This window comes from Heptranchias perlo, unplaced genomic scaffold (genome assembly GCF_035084215.1).
Source record: "Heptranchias perlo isolate sHepPer1 unplaced genomic scaffold, sHepPer1.hap1 HAP1_SCAFFOLD_1195, whole genome shotgun sequence".
NCBI classification, from domain to species: domain Eukaryota; kingdom Metazoa; phylum Chordata; class Chondrichthyes; order Hexanchiformes; family Hexanchidae; genus Heptranchias; species Heptranchias perlo.
In genome coordinates, this window is record NW_027138424.1 from 31,066 (window position 1) to 48,486 (window position 17,421).

The window sequence follows — 17,421 nt, forward strand, 5'->3', positions numbered from 1 at the left end:
GACCAGTACATCACTGTCCATATCCACAGGGACCAGTACAGCACTGTCCATATTCACAGGGACCAGAACAGCACTGTCCATATCCACAGGGACCAGTACAGCACTGTCCATTTCCACAGGGACCAATACAGCACCGTCCATACCCACAGGGACCAGTCCAGCACCGTCCATATCCACAGGGACCAGTGCAGCACTGTCCATATCCACAGGGGCCAGTGCAGCACCGTCCATATCCACAGGGGCCAGTGCAGCACTGTCCATATCCACAGGGACCAGTACAGCAAAGCACAGCACAGTCCATATCCACAGGGACCAGGACAGCACTGTCCATATCCACAGGGACCAGTACAGCACTGTCCATATCCACAGGGACCAGTACAGCACCGTCCATATCCACAGGGACCAGTACAGCACTGTCCATATCCACAGGGACCAGTACAGCACTGTCCATATCCACAGGGACCAGTACAGCACTGTCCATATCCACAGGGACCAGTGCAGCACTGTCCATATCCACAGACACCTGTATAGCACAGTCCATATCCACAGGGACCAGTACAGCACTGTCCATATCCACAGGGACCAGTGCAGCACTGTCCATATCCACAGACACCTGTATAGCACAGTCCATATCCACAGGGACCAGTACAACACTGTCCATATCCACAGGGACCAGTGCAGCACTGTCCATATCCACAGACACCTGTATAGCACAGTCCATATCCACGGAACAGTGAGATTCCTACCTTGCGATTTGCCGTCTCCATCACTGGCACCGTTACAATCGGCCGCGTGCACCTCGATCTTCTCCAATGGGAAGCGTTGCCCACAAAGCGGACATTCAACGCAAGCTTTCTTAGACTTTGGGACGAGAGGGAGTTCCTCAGCGTCATCGTCTATCAACACCACGTCTTCAGGCTCCTGAGAGAGAGAGAGAGAGAAACACTCAACATACCAAACAGCAAGGCACACAACATCTCCACAGGGAGCATCGTACAGGGGCTCAGCTATCCAATCTGCAGCACACAAAAAGCCATTTGGCCCAACTGCTTTATGTTGGTGTTGACACTCCAGACGAGACTCCTCCCACCCTAATTTGTCACCAAGATTGAGACGATCCATTCAGCTGCCTCTGCCACTTCCCTCCCTCCCCCTCGCTCACTGAGCCAAACTTCCCTTCAGTTCCCCCCTGCCCTCGCCCTGAATCTTTCTCTAATTTCTCTCCTGTCTCTCCTCATTCTCTCTCCAAACTCATCTTGACCATGAGACCCACCTCCTTCTCCCTCGACCCTATTCCCACTAAACTGCTGACCACCCAACTTCCCTTCCTGGCCCCCATGCCAGCTGATATTGTTAACGGTTCCCTCTCCTCAGCTGCTGTCCCCCTTCCCTTCAAATCTGCTGTCATCACCCGCTCCTCAAAAAACCCACCCTTGACCCCCTCTGTCCTTGCAAACTACCCCCCCATCTCCAACCTCCCTTTCCTCTCCAAAGTCCTTCAACATGTTGTCGTCTCCCAAATCCGTGTCCATCTTTCCCATAACTCCATGTTTGAATCCCTCCAATCAGGTTTCCGCCCCTTATCAAAACGGCCCTTATCAAAGTCACAAATGAGATCCTCTGTGACTGTGACCGTGGTAAACTCTCCCTCCTCATCCTTCTCCACCTGTCTGCAGCCTTTCACACGATTGACCACTCCATCCGCCTCCAACGCCTCTCCTCCATTGTCCAGCTGGGTGGGACTGCCTTCACCTGCTTCCATTCTTATCTATCCAGTCGTATCGGAGAATCTCCTGTAATGGCTTCTCTTCTCTCTCCCACACCGTTACCTCTGGAGTCCCCAAGGATCGATCCTTGGCCCCCTCCTATTTCTCATCTACATGCTGCCCCTCGGCGACATCATCAGGTTCCACATGTACACTGACGACACCCAGCTCTACCTCACCACCACCCCTCTCGACCCCACCACTGTCTCTCGTTTTTCACATTGCTTGTCCGACATCCAGTACTGGATGAGCAAAAATTTCCTCCAATTAAATATTGGGAAGTTCGAAGCCATTGTCTTCAGTCCCCACCACAAACTCCGTTCCCCAGTCACCGACTCCATCCCCCTCCCTGGCCACTGTCTGAGTCTGAACCAGACTGTTCCCAACCTCGGCGTTCTATTTGACCCTGAGCTGAGCCTCCGACCCCATTTCCTCTCCATCACCAAGACCTCCTACTTCCACCTCCGTAACATCGCCCATCTCCACCCCTGCCTCAGCTCATCTGCTGCTGAAGCCCTCATCCATGCTTTTGTTACCTCCAGACGACTGTTCCAATGCTCTCCTGGCCGGCCTCCCACCCTGTGTAAACTTCAGCTCATCCAAAACTCTGCTGCCCTTATCCTAACTCGCACCGAGTCCCGTTCACCCATCACCCCTGTGCTCACCGACCTACAATGGCTCCCGGTCCGGGAATGCCTCGATTTTAAAATTCTCATCCTTATTTTCAAATCGCTCCATGGCCTCGCCCCTCCCTATCTCTGTGACCTCCTCCAAATCCATGCTGGCTTTCATTTATTAGCCCAGACTTTTCCAAGCACCAATTCATTTTGTCCCAGATTATTGTCTCTAAAGGTTTCCCCCCACCGACGTTAGGCTGACTGGCCTATAGTTACCGGGTTTATCCCTCTCCCATTTTTGAACAAGGGTGTAACATTTGCAATCCTCCAGTCCTCCGGCACCGCCCCCATATCTAAGGATGATTGTGGCCAGAGCCTCCGCAATTTCCATCCTTACTTCCCTCAGTAACCCAGGATCATCCCATCCGGACCGGGTGACTTTTCTACTTTGAGTTATAGAGTCATAGAGTCATAGAGTTATACAGCACGGATAGAGGCCCTTCGGCCCATCGTGTCCGCGCCGGCCATCAGCCCTGTCTACTCTAATCCCATATTCCAGCATTTGGTCCGTAGCCTTGTATGCTATGGCATTTCAAGTGCTCATCCAAATGCTTCTTGAATGTTGTGAGGGTTCCTACCTCCACAACCCTTTCAGGCAGTGAGTTCCAGACTCCAACCACCCTCTGGGTGAAAAAGTTCTTTCTCAAATCCCCTCTAAACCTCCCGCCTTTTACCTTGAATCTATGTCCCCTTGTTATAGAACCCTCAACGAAGGGAAAAAGCTCCTTAGTATCCATCCTATCTGTGCCCCTCATAATTTTGTACACCTCAATCATGTCCCCCCTCAGCCTCCTCTGCTCCAAAGAAAACAAACCCAATCTTCCCAGTCTCTCTTCATAGCTGAAGCGCTCCAGCCCTGGTAACATCCTGATGAATCTCCTCTGCACCCTCTCCAAAGCGATCACATCCTTCCTGTAGTGTGGCGACCAGAGTTCTGCCAATCTTTTAAGTATCTCCTCTTTCTCTATTTTTATCCTATCCAATATCACTCCTACCTCCTCCTTTACTGCTCCAATGACAGCATCCTCTTCTCCGGTGAAGACCGATGCAAAGTATTCATTTAGTGCCTCAGCCATGCCCTCTGCCTCCACAAGAAGATCTCTTTTTTAGTCCCTAATCGGTCCCACCCTTCCTTTGACGACCCTTTTATTATTTATATGTTTATAAAAGGCTTTTGGGTTCCCTTTTATGTTAGCTGCTAATCTATTCTCATACTCTCCCTTTGCCTCTCATTCCCTTTTTAGATCTCCTCTGTACTTTCTGTATTCAGCCTGGTTCTCTACTGTATTATGAACCTTACATTTATCATAAGCCTCCTTTTTCTATTTCATTTTAATCTCTATATCTTTAGTCATCCAGGGAGCTCTAGCTTTGAATGCCCTTCCTTTCCCCCTCGTAGGAATGTGTCTACTCTGTACCCGAACCAACTCCTCCTTGAAGGCCTCCCATTGATCAATTACTATTTTGCTGACCAATTTTTGATTCCAATCCACCAGGGCAAGATCCTTTTTTAACTCTCTGAAATGAGCCCTCCTCCAGTTAAGTATTTTCACATTTGATTGTTCCTCGTCCTTTTCCAGAACTGTTCTAAACTTACTGATATTATGATCACTGTTCCCCAAATGCTCCCCCACTGAAACATGCTCCACCTGCCCCACTTCATTCCCCAGAACTAGATCCGGCACTGCTTCCTTCCTCGTTGGGCTGGAAACACACTGATCAAGAAAGTTCTCTTGTACACATTTCAGGAATTCCTCCCCCTCTTTGCCCTTTACACTGTTACTGTCCCAGTCTATATTGGGATAATTGAAGTCCCCCATTATCACTACTCTATAGTTCTTGCATCTTTCTGTAATTTGCCTGCAAATTTGCTCCTCTATCTCCTTCCCACTATTTGGTGGTCTATAGTTTACACCCTGTGCGTGGACAAGAAGGTGGCAGATGCGGTATAATGTGGGGAAATGTGAGGTTATTCACTTTGGGGTAGGAAGAATAGAAAAACAGAATATTTTTAAATGGTTTGAAACTATTAAATGTTGGTGTTCAGAGAGATTTGGGTGTCCTCGTACAAGAAACACAAAAAGTTAACATGCAGGTACAGCAAGCAATTAGGAAGGCAAATAGTATGTTGGCCTTCATTGCAAGGGGGTTGGAGTACAAGAGTGAGGAAGTCTTACTACAATTGTACAGGGCTTTAGTGAGACCTCACCTGGAGTACTGTGTACAGTTTTGGTCTCCTTATCTAAGGAAGGATATACTTGCCTTAGAGGCGGTGCAACAAAGGTTCACTAGATTAATTCCTGGGATGAGAGGGTTGTCCTATGAGGAGAGATTGTGTAGAATGGGCCTATACTCTCTGGAGTTTAGAAGAATGAGAGGTGATCTCATTGAAACATATAAGATTCTGAGTGAGCTTGACAGGGTAGAGGCTGAGAGGATGTTTCCCCTGGCTGGAGAGTCTAGAATTAGGGGGCATAGTCTCAGGATAAGGGGTCGGCCATTTAAGACTGAGATGAGGAGGAATTTCTCCACTCAGAGGGATGTGAATCGTTGGAATTCTCTGCCCCAGAGGGCTGTGGATGCTGAGTCGTTGAATATATTCAAGGCTGAGATCGATAGATTTTTGGACTCCAGGGGAATCAAGGGATATGGGGATCGGGTCGGAAAGTGGAGTTGAGGTCGAAGATCAGCCTTGATCTGATTGAATGGCGGAAGAGGTGCGGGGGGCCGTGTGGCCTACTCCTGCTCCTATTTCTGATGTTCTTATTTTTAAGTCCTATTGTAATCGCTCCTCTATTGTTCCTTAATTGTAACCAAATAGATTCTGTCTTTGACCCTTCAACCACATCATCCCTTTCCAGTGCTGTAATAGTTTCTGTGATCAATACTGCCACCCTCCACTACCACCCTCCTTTCTTTTCTTCCTTATCTTTTCTGAATACCTGTCGTCAATCCCCCCCTTCTTTAAGCCAGGTCTCTGATATTGCCACTATATCTCTGCACTCCTCCAATTCTTGCCTCTTGCACATCCCCGATTTCTACCTCTCCACCATTGGCGGGCGTGCCTTCAGCTGCCTCGGCCCTAAGCTCTGGAATTCCCTCCCTAAACCCCTCCACCTCCCTCTCCACCACTGGCGGCCGTGCCTTCGGCTGCCTAGGCCCTGAGCTCTGGAATTCCCCCCTAAACCTCACCACCTCCCTTTCTCCTCCTTTAAGACGCTCCTTAAAACCTCCCTCTTTGACCAAGCATTTGTCCTAATATCTCCTTATGTGGCTGGGTGTCAAATTGTGTCTGATAATCGCTCCCGTGAAGCGCCCTGGGATGTTTCACCATGTTGAAGGCGCTATATGAATGTAAGTTGTTGTTAATTACCACTCCCCACCCTGCCCCTATTTCTCTCTGTTCCTTTCTCCCTCATGGATGCATCAAGCCTTCCTTTAAATGCTTCAGTGCTTCGGCTCCAACCAGGCCACGTGACATTCTCACCACACTCTGGGAAGAAATTCCTCCGAAATTCTTTATTTGATCTGTTAGTGATAATCTTCTATTTACAGCTCAGTAAATGATGCGGTCGCAGTGAGGACAGGGCTGGACTCTGAGAAAGACAACTTAGGAAAGGCTGACAATAACCACCAAATCAACACCGTTAACAAGGTGAGCCTTCCCTCCCAACTAACCTGGGCTGGCACTTTATTGTCCGATGCCTGTGGCGTTTGACTCTCTGGCTGCATGCCTTCACATAAACTCTGCTGTGTCTCTGTAGAACGAGAAGTCAACATTCTGTAACTTAACTCAGAGTCTTCACCATCCTTACCATAGGCACAACACACCGAGTCACGCAGTACTGCCCAGAACACGCGAGATGGTCCCTCCACACTGTCCCATCAAACACTCCCGAGTCACAATCAGGGTTAGATACAGAGTAAAACTCCCTCTACACTGTCCCATCAAACACTCCCAGGGCAGTTACAGTACGGGTTAGATACAGAGTAAAGCTCCCTCTACACTGTCCCATCAAACACTCCCAGGGCAGGTACAGGGTTAGATACAGAGTAAAGCTCCCTCTACACTGTCCCATCAAACACTCCCAGGGCAGGTACAGGGTTAGATACAGAGTAAAGCTCCCTCTACACTGTCCCATCAAACACTCCCAGGGCAGGTACAGGGTGAGATGCAGAGTAAAGCTCCCTCTACACTGTCCCATCAAACACTCCCAGGGCAGGTACAGGGTTAGATGCAGAGTAAAGCTCCCTCTACACTGCCCCATCAAACCAGAGTTGAGGTGAGAGTGACTGCCCTTGACATCAAGGCAGCATTTGACCGAGTGTGGCACCAAGGAGCCCGAGTAAAATTGAAGTCAATGGGAATCAGGGGGAAAACTCTCCAGTGGCTGGAGTCATACCTCGCACAAAGGAAGATGGTAGTGGTTGTCGGAGGCCAATCATCTCAGCCCCAGGACACTGCTGCAGGGGTTCCTCAGGGCAGTGTCCTCGGCCCAACCATCTTCAGCTGCTTCATCAATGACCTTCCCTCCATCATAAGGTCAGAAACGGGGATGTTCGCTGATGATTGCACAGTGTTCAGTTCCATTCGCAACCCCTCAGATAATGAAGCAGTCCGAGCCCGCATACAGCAAGACCTGGACAACATCCAGGCTTGGGCTGATAAGTGGCAAGTAACATTCGCGCCAGACAAGTGCCAGGCAATGACCATCTCCAACAAGAGAGAGTCTAACCACCTCCTCTTGACATTCAACGGCATTACCATCACCGAATCCCCCACCATCAACATCCTGGGCGTCATCATTGACCAGAAACTTAACTGGACCAGCCACATAAATACTGTTGCTACGAGACCAGGTCAGAGGCTGGGTATTCTGCGGCGAGTGACTCACCTCCTGACTTCCCAAAGCCTTTCCACCATCCACAAGGCACAAGTCAGGAGTGTGATGGAATACTCTCCACTTGCCTGGATGAGTGCAGCTCCGACAACACTCAAGAAGCTCGACACCATCCAGGACAAAGCAGCCCGCTTGATTGGCACCCCATCCACCACCCTAAACATTCACTCCCTTCACCACCGGCGCACTGTGGCTGCAGTGTGTACAAACCACAGGATGCACTGCAGCAACTCGCCAAGGCTTCTTCGACAGCACCTCCCAAACCCGCGACCTCTACCACCTAGAAGGACAAGAGCAGCAGGCACAAGGGAACAACACCACCTGCATGTTCCCCTCCAAGTCACACACCATCCCGACTTGGAAATATATCGCTGTTCCTTCATCGTCGCTGGGTCAAAATCCTGGAACTCCCTTCCTAACAGCACTGTGGGAGAACCTTCACCACACGGACTGCAGCGGTTCAAGAAGGCGGCTCACCACCACCTTCTCAAGGGCAATCAGGGATGGGCAATAAATGCCGGCCTCGCCATGAACGAATAAAAAATAACACTCCCAGGGCAGGTACAGCACGGGTTAGATACAGGGTAAACCTCCCTCTACACTGTCCCATCAAACACTCCAAGGGCAGGTACAGCATGGGTCAGATATTGGGCAAGGTTATCAAGGGTTACGGAACCAAGGCGATTAGGTGGAGTTAAGGTACAGATCAGGCATGATCTGATTGAATGGCGGAACAGGCGGAGGGGTGTTGGAACCCCATAGCTTTGGTTGTCCAGTGCACTCAGCCACTTATCATCACACAGATGGTCGGGGAGAGCTCCAGGTGAGGTGCCAGTTCGATCGTTCACTCGCTACTATTGGCTGAAGACGTTTAAAAACACGTCTCCTACACCCAGCAGGAAGAGGGGGAGGGTGAACAGCCAGTAGTCGTGGTCCATATTGGTACCAACGACATAGGTAAAAAAAAGGGTCCTGCAAGGCGAATTTAAGGAGTTAGGAGATAAATTAAAAAGCAGGACTTCAAAGGTAGTGATCTCAGGATTACTACCAGTGCCACGTGCTAGTGGAGTATAGGTACAGGAGAATAGACAGGATGAATGCGTGGCTGCAGGGATGGTGTAGGAGCGAGGGATTTAGATTCCTGGGACATTGGGACCGGTTCTGGGGAAGGTGGGACCTGTACAAGCGTGACGGGTTACACCCGAACAGGACAGGGACCAATGTCCTCGCGGGGGTGTTTGCTAGTGCTGTTGGGGAAGGTTTAAACTAGAGTGGCAGGGGGATGGGAACCTGAGCGGGGAGTCAGAAGGGAATAAAATTGAGAGCAGCAAGAGAGGGGAAGACCCAGGGGAAATCTACAATACAAACAGTACAAACAGTTGTTCAAGAACAAGTGAGAGGGAAAAGCGTAGAGCAGTGGAAAGAAAGTGTACTTTAGGCACGACAGATAAAATAAAAACTGGAAGGCGTAAGGCGATTAACCCAGCATCAAAGCTGTGGCAGGGGGTTGGGAACCTGAGCAGGGAGACAGAGGAAAGCGTGTCAGGAAGGGACAGAAGGTATGGAGTAAAAGGTAAAGTGTTAAAAAAGGAAAAAGCAGGAACTAAGTGTCACAAAACATCTTTGAAAGTTCTTTATCTGAATGCACGTAGTTAACGGCACAAATAACTACGTATGGGTATGATCTTGTGGCCATTACAGAAACATGGCTGCAGGGTGACAACGACTGGGAATTAAATATGCCAGGGTATTTAACAATCAGGAAGGACAGGCAGGAAGGAAGGGGAGGTGGGGTGGCTATGTTAATAAAGGAAGGAATCACTGTAATACAGAGAAATGATATTGGGACAAAGGATCAGGATAATGAAACAGTTTGGGTAGAGATAAGGAATAATAAGAGGAAAAAAACACTCGTGGGCGTAGTATATAGGCCTCCTAATAGTTGCAACTCTGCTGGAAGAAGTATTAATCAGGAAATAGTCGGGGCATGTAACAAGGGAACAGCTATACTTATGGGGGATTTTAACTGTCATATTAACTGGACAAATCAAATTGGGCAGGGCAGCCTTGAGGAAGAGTTTATTGAGTGTATTAAGGATGGATTTCTTGAGCAGTATGTAACTGATCCTGCAAGGGGGCAAGCAACCTTGGACCTGGTCCTGTGTAATGAGCCAGGATGAATTAATAATGTCCTAGTTAAGGATCCCCTTGGAATGAGTGACCATAACATGGTTACATTCCATATCCAATTAGAGGGTGAGAAGGTTGGTTCTCAAACAAGCGTACTGAGCTTGAATAAAGGAGACTATGATGGTATGAGAGTGGAATTGATTAAAGTGGACTGGGAAAATAGATTAAAGGGTAAGACGGTACATGAGCAGTGGTGTTCATTTAAGGAGTTATTTTACAACATTCAAAAAAAATATATTCCACTGAGGAAAAAAGGGTGTAAAAGAAATGACAGCCATCCGTGGCTAATTAAAGAAATTAAGGACAGTATCCGACTAAAAACAAGGACATATAAGGTAGACAAACTTAGTGGGAGGATAGAAGATTGGGAAGTCTTCAAAAGACAGCAAAAAGTAACTGAAGGATTGATTAAGAAAGGGAAGATAGATTATGAAAATAAATTAGCAAAAAATATAAAAACAGATAGCAAGAGTTTCTATAGTTATATAAAAAGAAAAAGGGTGGCTAAGGCAAACGTAGGTCCCTTAGAGGAAATTAATGGTGGGAAACATGGAGATGGCAAAAATGCTGAACAAATATTTTATTTCTGTCTTTACGGTAGAGGACACTAAGAATATCCCAACACTGGACAAACAGGGGGTTCTGGGGGTGGAGGAGCTAAATATGATTAAAATCACGAAGGAATTGGTACTCAGTAAATTAATGGGACTCAAGGCGGATAAATCCCCTGGACCTGATGGCTTACATCCAAGGGTCTTGAGGGAAGTGGCAGTAGGGATTGTGGATGCTTTGGTAGTAATTTTCCAAAATTCTCTGGACTCGGCAAAGGTCCCGGCAGATTGGAAAACTGCTAATGTAACACCCTTATTTAAAAAGGGTAGTGGGCAGAAGGCTGGAAATTATAGACCAGTTAGCCTAACATCTGTGGTGGGTAAAATTTTGGAATCTATTATTAAGGAGACAGTAGCGGAACATTTGGACAAACATAATTTAATAGGACAAAGTCAGCATGGCTTTATGAAGGGGAAGTCATGTCTGACAAATTTGCTTGAGTTCTTTGAGGACATAACGTACAGGGTGGATAAAGGGGAACCAGTGGACGTAGTGTATTTAGACTTCCAGAAGGCATTCGACAAGGTGCCACATAAAAGATTATTGCTCAAGATAAAGAATCACTGGATTGGGGGTAATATTCTGGCATGGGTGGAGGATTGGTTATCTAACAGGAAGCAGAGAGTTGGGATAAATGGTTCATTCTCGGACTGGCAACCAGTAGCCAGTGGTGTTCCGCAGGGGTCGGTGCTGGGTCCCCAACTCTTTACAATCTATATTAACGATTTGGAGGAGGGGACCGAGTGTAACGTATCAAAGTTTGCAGATGATACAAAGATGGGAGGGAAAGTGGAGAGTGAGGAGGACATAAAAAACCTACAGGGGGATATGGACAGGCTGGGAGAGTGGGCGGAGATTTGGCAGATGCAATACAATATTGGAAAATGTGAGGTTATGCACTTTGGCAGGAAAAATCAGAGAGCAAGTTATTTTCTTAAAGGCGAGAAACTGGAAAGTACTGCAGTCCAAAGGGATCTGGGGGTCCTAGTGCAAGAAGATCAAAAAGTTGGTATGCAGGTGCAGCAGGTGATCAAGAAGGCCAACGGAATGTTGGCTTTTATTGCTAGGGGGATAGAATATAAAAACAGGGAGGTATTGCTGCAGTTATATAAGGTATTGGTGAGACCGCACCTGGAATACTGCATACAGTTTTGGTCTCCATACTTAAGAAAAGGCATACTTGCTCTCGAGGCAGTACAAAGAAGGTTCACTCGGTTAATCCCGGGGATGAGGGGGCGGACATCTGAGGAGAGGTTGAGTTGATTGGGACTCTACTCATTGGAGTTCAGAAGAATGAGAGGCGATCTTATTGAAACACCTAAGATTGTGAAGGGGCTTGATCGGGTGGATGCGGTAAGGATGTTCCCAAGGATGGGTGAAACTGGAACAAGGGGGCATAATCTTAGAATAAGGGGCTGCTCTTTCAAAACTGAGATGAGGAGAAACTTCTTCACTCAGAGGGTAGTAGGTCTGTGGAATTTGCTGCCCCAGGAAGCTGTGGAAGCTACATCATTAAATAAATTTAAAACAGAAATAGACAGTTTCCGAGAAGTAAAGGGAATTAGGGGTTACGGGGAGCGGGCAGGAAATTGGACATGAATTTAGATTTGAGATTAGGATCAGATCAGCCATGATCTTATTGAATGGGGGAGCAGGCTCGAGGGGCCGATTGGCCTACTCCTGCTCCTATTTCTTATGTTCTTATGTTCTTAAAAGCAGTGGGTTCGTCCACCGCCTGCTCACAATGGGAGATCGACTGTGACACAGGAAGGGACAGGCAGTGGGTTCGTCCACCACCTGCTCACAATGGGAGATCGACTGTGACACAGGAAGGGACAGGCAGTGGGTTCGTCCACCGCCTGCTCACAATGGGAGATCGACTGTTGCACAGGAAGGGACAGGCAGTGGGTTCGTCCACCACCTGCTCACAATGGGAGATCGACTGTTACAGGAAGGGACAGGCAGTGGGTTCGTCCACCGCCTGCTCACAATGGGAGATCGACTGTTACACAGGAAGGGACAGGCAGTGGGTTCGTCCACCGCCTGCTCACAATGGGAGATCGACTGTTACAGGAAGGGACAGGCAGTGGGTTCGTCCACCACCTGTTCACAATGGGAGATCGACTGTTACACAGGAAGGGACAGGCAGTGGGACTAGCTTAGTGGTATAAACTGGGCGACATGGACATGTTGGGCCGAAGGGCCTGTTTCCATGTTGTAACTTCTATGATTCTATGATTCTAATGGGAGATCGACTGTTACACAGGAAGGGACAGGCAGTGGGTTCGTCCACCGCCTGCTCACAATGGGAGATCGACTGTTACACAGGAAGGGACAGGCAGTGGGTTCGTCCACCACCTGCTCACAATGGGAGATCGACTGTTACACAGGAAGGGACAGGCAGTGGGTTCGTCCACCACCTGCTCACAATGGGAGATCGACTGTGACACAGGAAGGGACAGGCAGTGGGTTCGTCCACCACCTGCTCACAATGGGAGATCGACTGTGACACAGGAAGGGACAGGCAGTGGGTTCGTCCACCACCTGCTCACAATGGGAGATCGACTGTTACAGGAAGGGACAGGCAGTGGGTTCGTCCACCGCCTGCTCACAATGGGAGATCGACTGTTACACAGGAAGGGACAGGCAGTGGGTTCGTCCACCGCCTGCTCACAATGGGAGATCGACTGTGACACAGGAAGGGACAGGCAGTGGGTTCGTCCACCACCTGCTCACAATGGGAGATCGACTGTTACAGGAAGGGACAGGCAGTGGGTTCGTCCACCGCCTGCTCACAATGGGAGATCGACTGTTACACAGGAAGGGACAGGCAGTGGGTTCGTCCACCGCCTGCTCACAATGGGAGATCGACTGTTACAGGAAGGGACAGGCAGTGGGTTCGTCCACCGCCTGCTCACAATGGGAGATCGACTGTTACACAGGAAGGGACAGGCAGTGGGTTCGTCCACCGCCTGCTCACAATGGGAGATCGACTGTTACAGGAAGGGACAGGCAGTGGGTTCGTCCACCGCCTGCTCACAATGGGAGATCGACTGTTACACAGGAAGGGACAGGCAGTGGGTTCGTCCACCACCTGCTCACAATGGGAGATCGACTGTTACACAGGAAGGGACAGGCAGTGGGTTCGTCCACCGCCTGCTCACAATGGGAGATCGACTGTTACACAGGAAGGGACAGGCAGTGGGTTCGTCCACCGCCTGCTCACAATGGGAGATCGACTGTTACACAGGAAGGGACAGGCAGTCAGCACCACTAATCTACACATGAACAAGTGAACCCTCGCTCATGAGCCAGCCTATCCATACTCACCAGCACAAATAAACAGAACATCATCCTCATGGTGAACACCAACACTTGGGCAGGAACTGGCATCTCTGCTGTCCTCAGACTCCCCTCGGTCACTGTGGGAACCACAGAGCAAGTGTTAGCAAACAGGGTAAACGGAAAAAAGACACATATATGGCCTCCGCTCGAACCGGAGTGCACAGCACCATCGCCTCACCCTGCACAACACGGACAGATTACAGCACCATCGCCTCACCCTGCACAACACGGACAGATTACAGCACCATCGCCTCACCCTGCACAACACGGACAGATTACAGCACCATCGCCTCACCCTGCACAACACGGACAGATTACAGCACCATCACCTCACCCTGCACAACACGGACAGATTACAGCACCATCGCCTCACCCTGCACAACACGGACAGATTACAGCACCATCGCCTCACCCTGCACAACACGGGCAGATTACAGCACCATCGCCTCACCCTGCACAACACGGACAGATTACAGCACCATCGCCTCACCCTGCACAACACGGACAGATTACAGCACCATCGCCTCACCCTGCACAACACGGACAGATTACAGCACCATCGCCTCACCCTGCACTACAGGACAGATTACAGCACCAACGCCTCACCCTGCACTACAGGACAGATTATAGCACCATCGCCTCACCCTGCACCACAGGACAGATTACAGCACCAACGCCTCACCCTGCACAACACGGACAGATTACAGCACCATCGCCTCACCCTGCACAACACGGACAGATTACAGCACCATCGCCTCACCCTGCACAACACGGACAGATTACAGCACCATCGCCTCACCCTGCACAACACGGACAGATTACAGCACCATCGCCTCACCCTGCACAACACGGACAGATTACAGCACCATCGCCTCACCCTGCACAACACGGACAGATTACAGCACCATCGCCTCACCCTGCACTACAGGACAGATTACAGCACCAACGCCTCACCCTGCACAACACGGGCAGATTACAGCACCATCGCCTCACCCTGCACTACAGGACAGATTACAGCACCATCGCCTCACCCTGCACTACAGGACAGATTACAGCACCAACGCCTCACCCTGCACAACACGGGCAGATTACAGCACCAACGCCTCACCCTGCACAACACGGACAGATTACAGCACCATCGCCTCACCCTGCACTACAGGACAGATTACAGCACCAATACCTCACCTGGCACTACACGGACAGATTACAGCACCATCTCCTCAACCTGCACGACACGGACAGATTACAGCACCATTGCCTCACCCGACACGACACGGACAGATTACAGCACCAACACCTCATCCTGCACTACACGGACAGATTACAGCATCAAAACCTCACCCCGCACTACACGGGCAGATTACAGCACCAACACCTCGCCCTGCACGACACGGACAGATTACAGCACCATCACCACACCATGCAATACACAGTCAGATTACAGCACTAACATCTCACCCTGCACGACACGGACAGATTACAGAAATAACACCTCACCCTGCACTGCACAGACAGATTACAGCACCATCACCTCACCCTGCACTACATGGACAGATTACGGCACCATCGCCTCACCCTGCACTAAACGGACAGATTACAGCACCAACGCATCACCCTGCATGAGACGGACAGATTACAGCACCATCGCCTCACCCTGCACTACAGGGACAGATTACAACCCCAACACCTCACCCTACACTACACGCATAGATTACAGCACCAAAACCTCACCCTGCACAACACGGACAGATTCCAGGACGAACACCTCACCCTGCACGACACGGATAGATTACAGCACCCACACCTCACCCTGCACTATACGGACAGATTACAGCACCAACACCTCGTCCTGCACAACACGATGAGATTACAACACAAACACCCCACCCTGCACGACACAGGAAGATTACAGCTTCATTGCCACACCATGCAATACACGGACAGATTACAGCACCATCGCCTCACCCTGCACTAAACAGACAGATTACAGCACCAAAACCTCACTCTGCACTTCAAGGACAGATTACAGCACCAACGCCTCACCCTGCATTACACGGACAGATTACAGCACCAACGCACACCCTGCACTACATGGACAGATAACAGCACCCACACCTCACCCTGCGCAACACGGACAGATTACAGCACCGACTCCTCACCCTGCACTACACGGACAGATTACAGCATCCACATCTCACCCTGCACTATACGGACAGATTACAGCACCAACACCTCACCCTGCACTACACGGACAGATTACAGCACCAACGCCTCACCCTGCACTACATGGACAGATTACAGCACCATCGCCTCATCCTGCATTACACGGAATGATTACAGCACCATCGCCTCACCCATCACGACATGGACAGATTACAGCACCATCGCCTCACCCTGCACTACACGGAATGATTACAGCACCATCGCCTCACCCTGCACTACACGGAATGATTACAGCACCATCGCCTCACCCTGCACTACACGGAATGATTACAGCACCATTTCCTCACTGCACGACAGGGACATGTTACAGCACAAACACCTCACCCTGCACTGCACGGACAGATAAAACAGCACCAACACCGCACCCTGCACTACACGGACAGGTTACAAGACCATCTCCTCACGCTGCATTACACGGACAGATTACAGCACCATCGCCTCACCCTGCACGACAAGGACAGATTACAGCACCATCGCCTCGCCCTGCACTACACGGACAGATTACAGCACCATCGCCTCACCCTGCACAACACGGACAGATTACAGCACCATCACCTCACCCTGCACGACAAGGACAGATTACAGCACCATCGCCTCGCCCTGCACAACACGGGCAGATTACAGCACCATCGCCTCGCCCTGCACGACAAGGACAGATTACAGCACCATCGCCTCGCCCTGCACTACACGGACAGATTACAGCACCATCGCCTCACCCTGCACAACACGGACAGATTACAGCACCATCACCTCACCCTGCACTACACGGACAGATTACAGCACCATCTCCTCACCCTGCACTACACGGACAGATTACAGCACCATCGCCTCGCCCTGCACTACACGGACAGATTACAGCACCATCACCTCACCCTGCACTACACGGACAGATTACAGCACCATCACCTCACCCTGCACTACACAGACAGATTACAGCACCATCTACTCACCCTGCACTACACGGACAGATTACAGCACCATCACCTCACCCTGCACTACACCGACAGATTATAGCACCAACACCTCACCCCGCACAAGGACAGATTACAGCACCATCTCCTAACCCTGCACTACACAGACAGATTACAGCACTATCGCATCACCCTGCACTATACGGACAGATTACGGCATCATCGCCTCACCCTGCACAACATGGACAGATTACAGCACCAACACCTCACCCTGCACTGCACGGACAGATAAAACAGCACCAACACCGCACCCTGCACTACACGGACAGGTTACAAGACCATCACCTCACCCTGCATTACACGGACAGATAACAGCACCATCGCCTCACCCTGCACGACAAGGACAGATTACAGCACCATCACCTCACCCTGCAATACACGGACAGATTACAGCACCATCGCCTCGCCCTGCACGACAAGGACAGATAACAGCACCATCGCCTCACCCTGCACTACACGGACAGATTACAGCACCATCTCATCACTCTGCACTACACGGACAGATTACAGCACCATCACCTCACTCTGCACTACACGGACAGATTACAGCACCATCTCATCACCCTGCACTACACGGACAGATTACAGCACCATCTCATCACTCTGCACTACACGGACAGATTACAGCACCATCACCTCACTCTGCACTACACGGACAGATTACAGCACCATCACCTCACTCTGCACTACACGGACAGATTACAGCACCATCTCATCACCCTGCACTACACGGACA

General features: G+C 50.0%; 1 long non-coding RNA gene across 1 annotated transcript; it reads right to left on the reverse strand.

Annotated features, from left to right (window-relative positions):
- Positions 1-742: 742 nt before the first annotated feature.
- On the reverse strand, positions 743-13,593 carry LOC137308098 (uncharacterized). The gene is made up of 3 exons (XR_010959398.1): positions 13,477-13,593; positions 6,122-6,201; positions 743-921 (listed from the first exon to the last, which is right to left on the reverse strand). It is a non-coding gene; the product is annotated as an uncharacterized lncRNA (long non-coding RNA).
- Between the last annotated feature and the right edge of the window lie 3,828 nt (positions 13,594-17,421).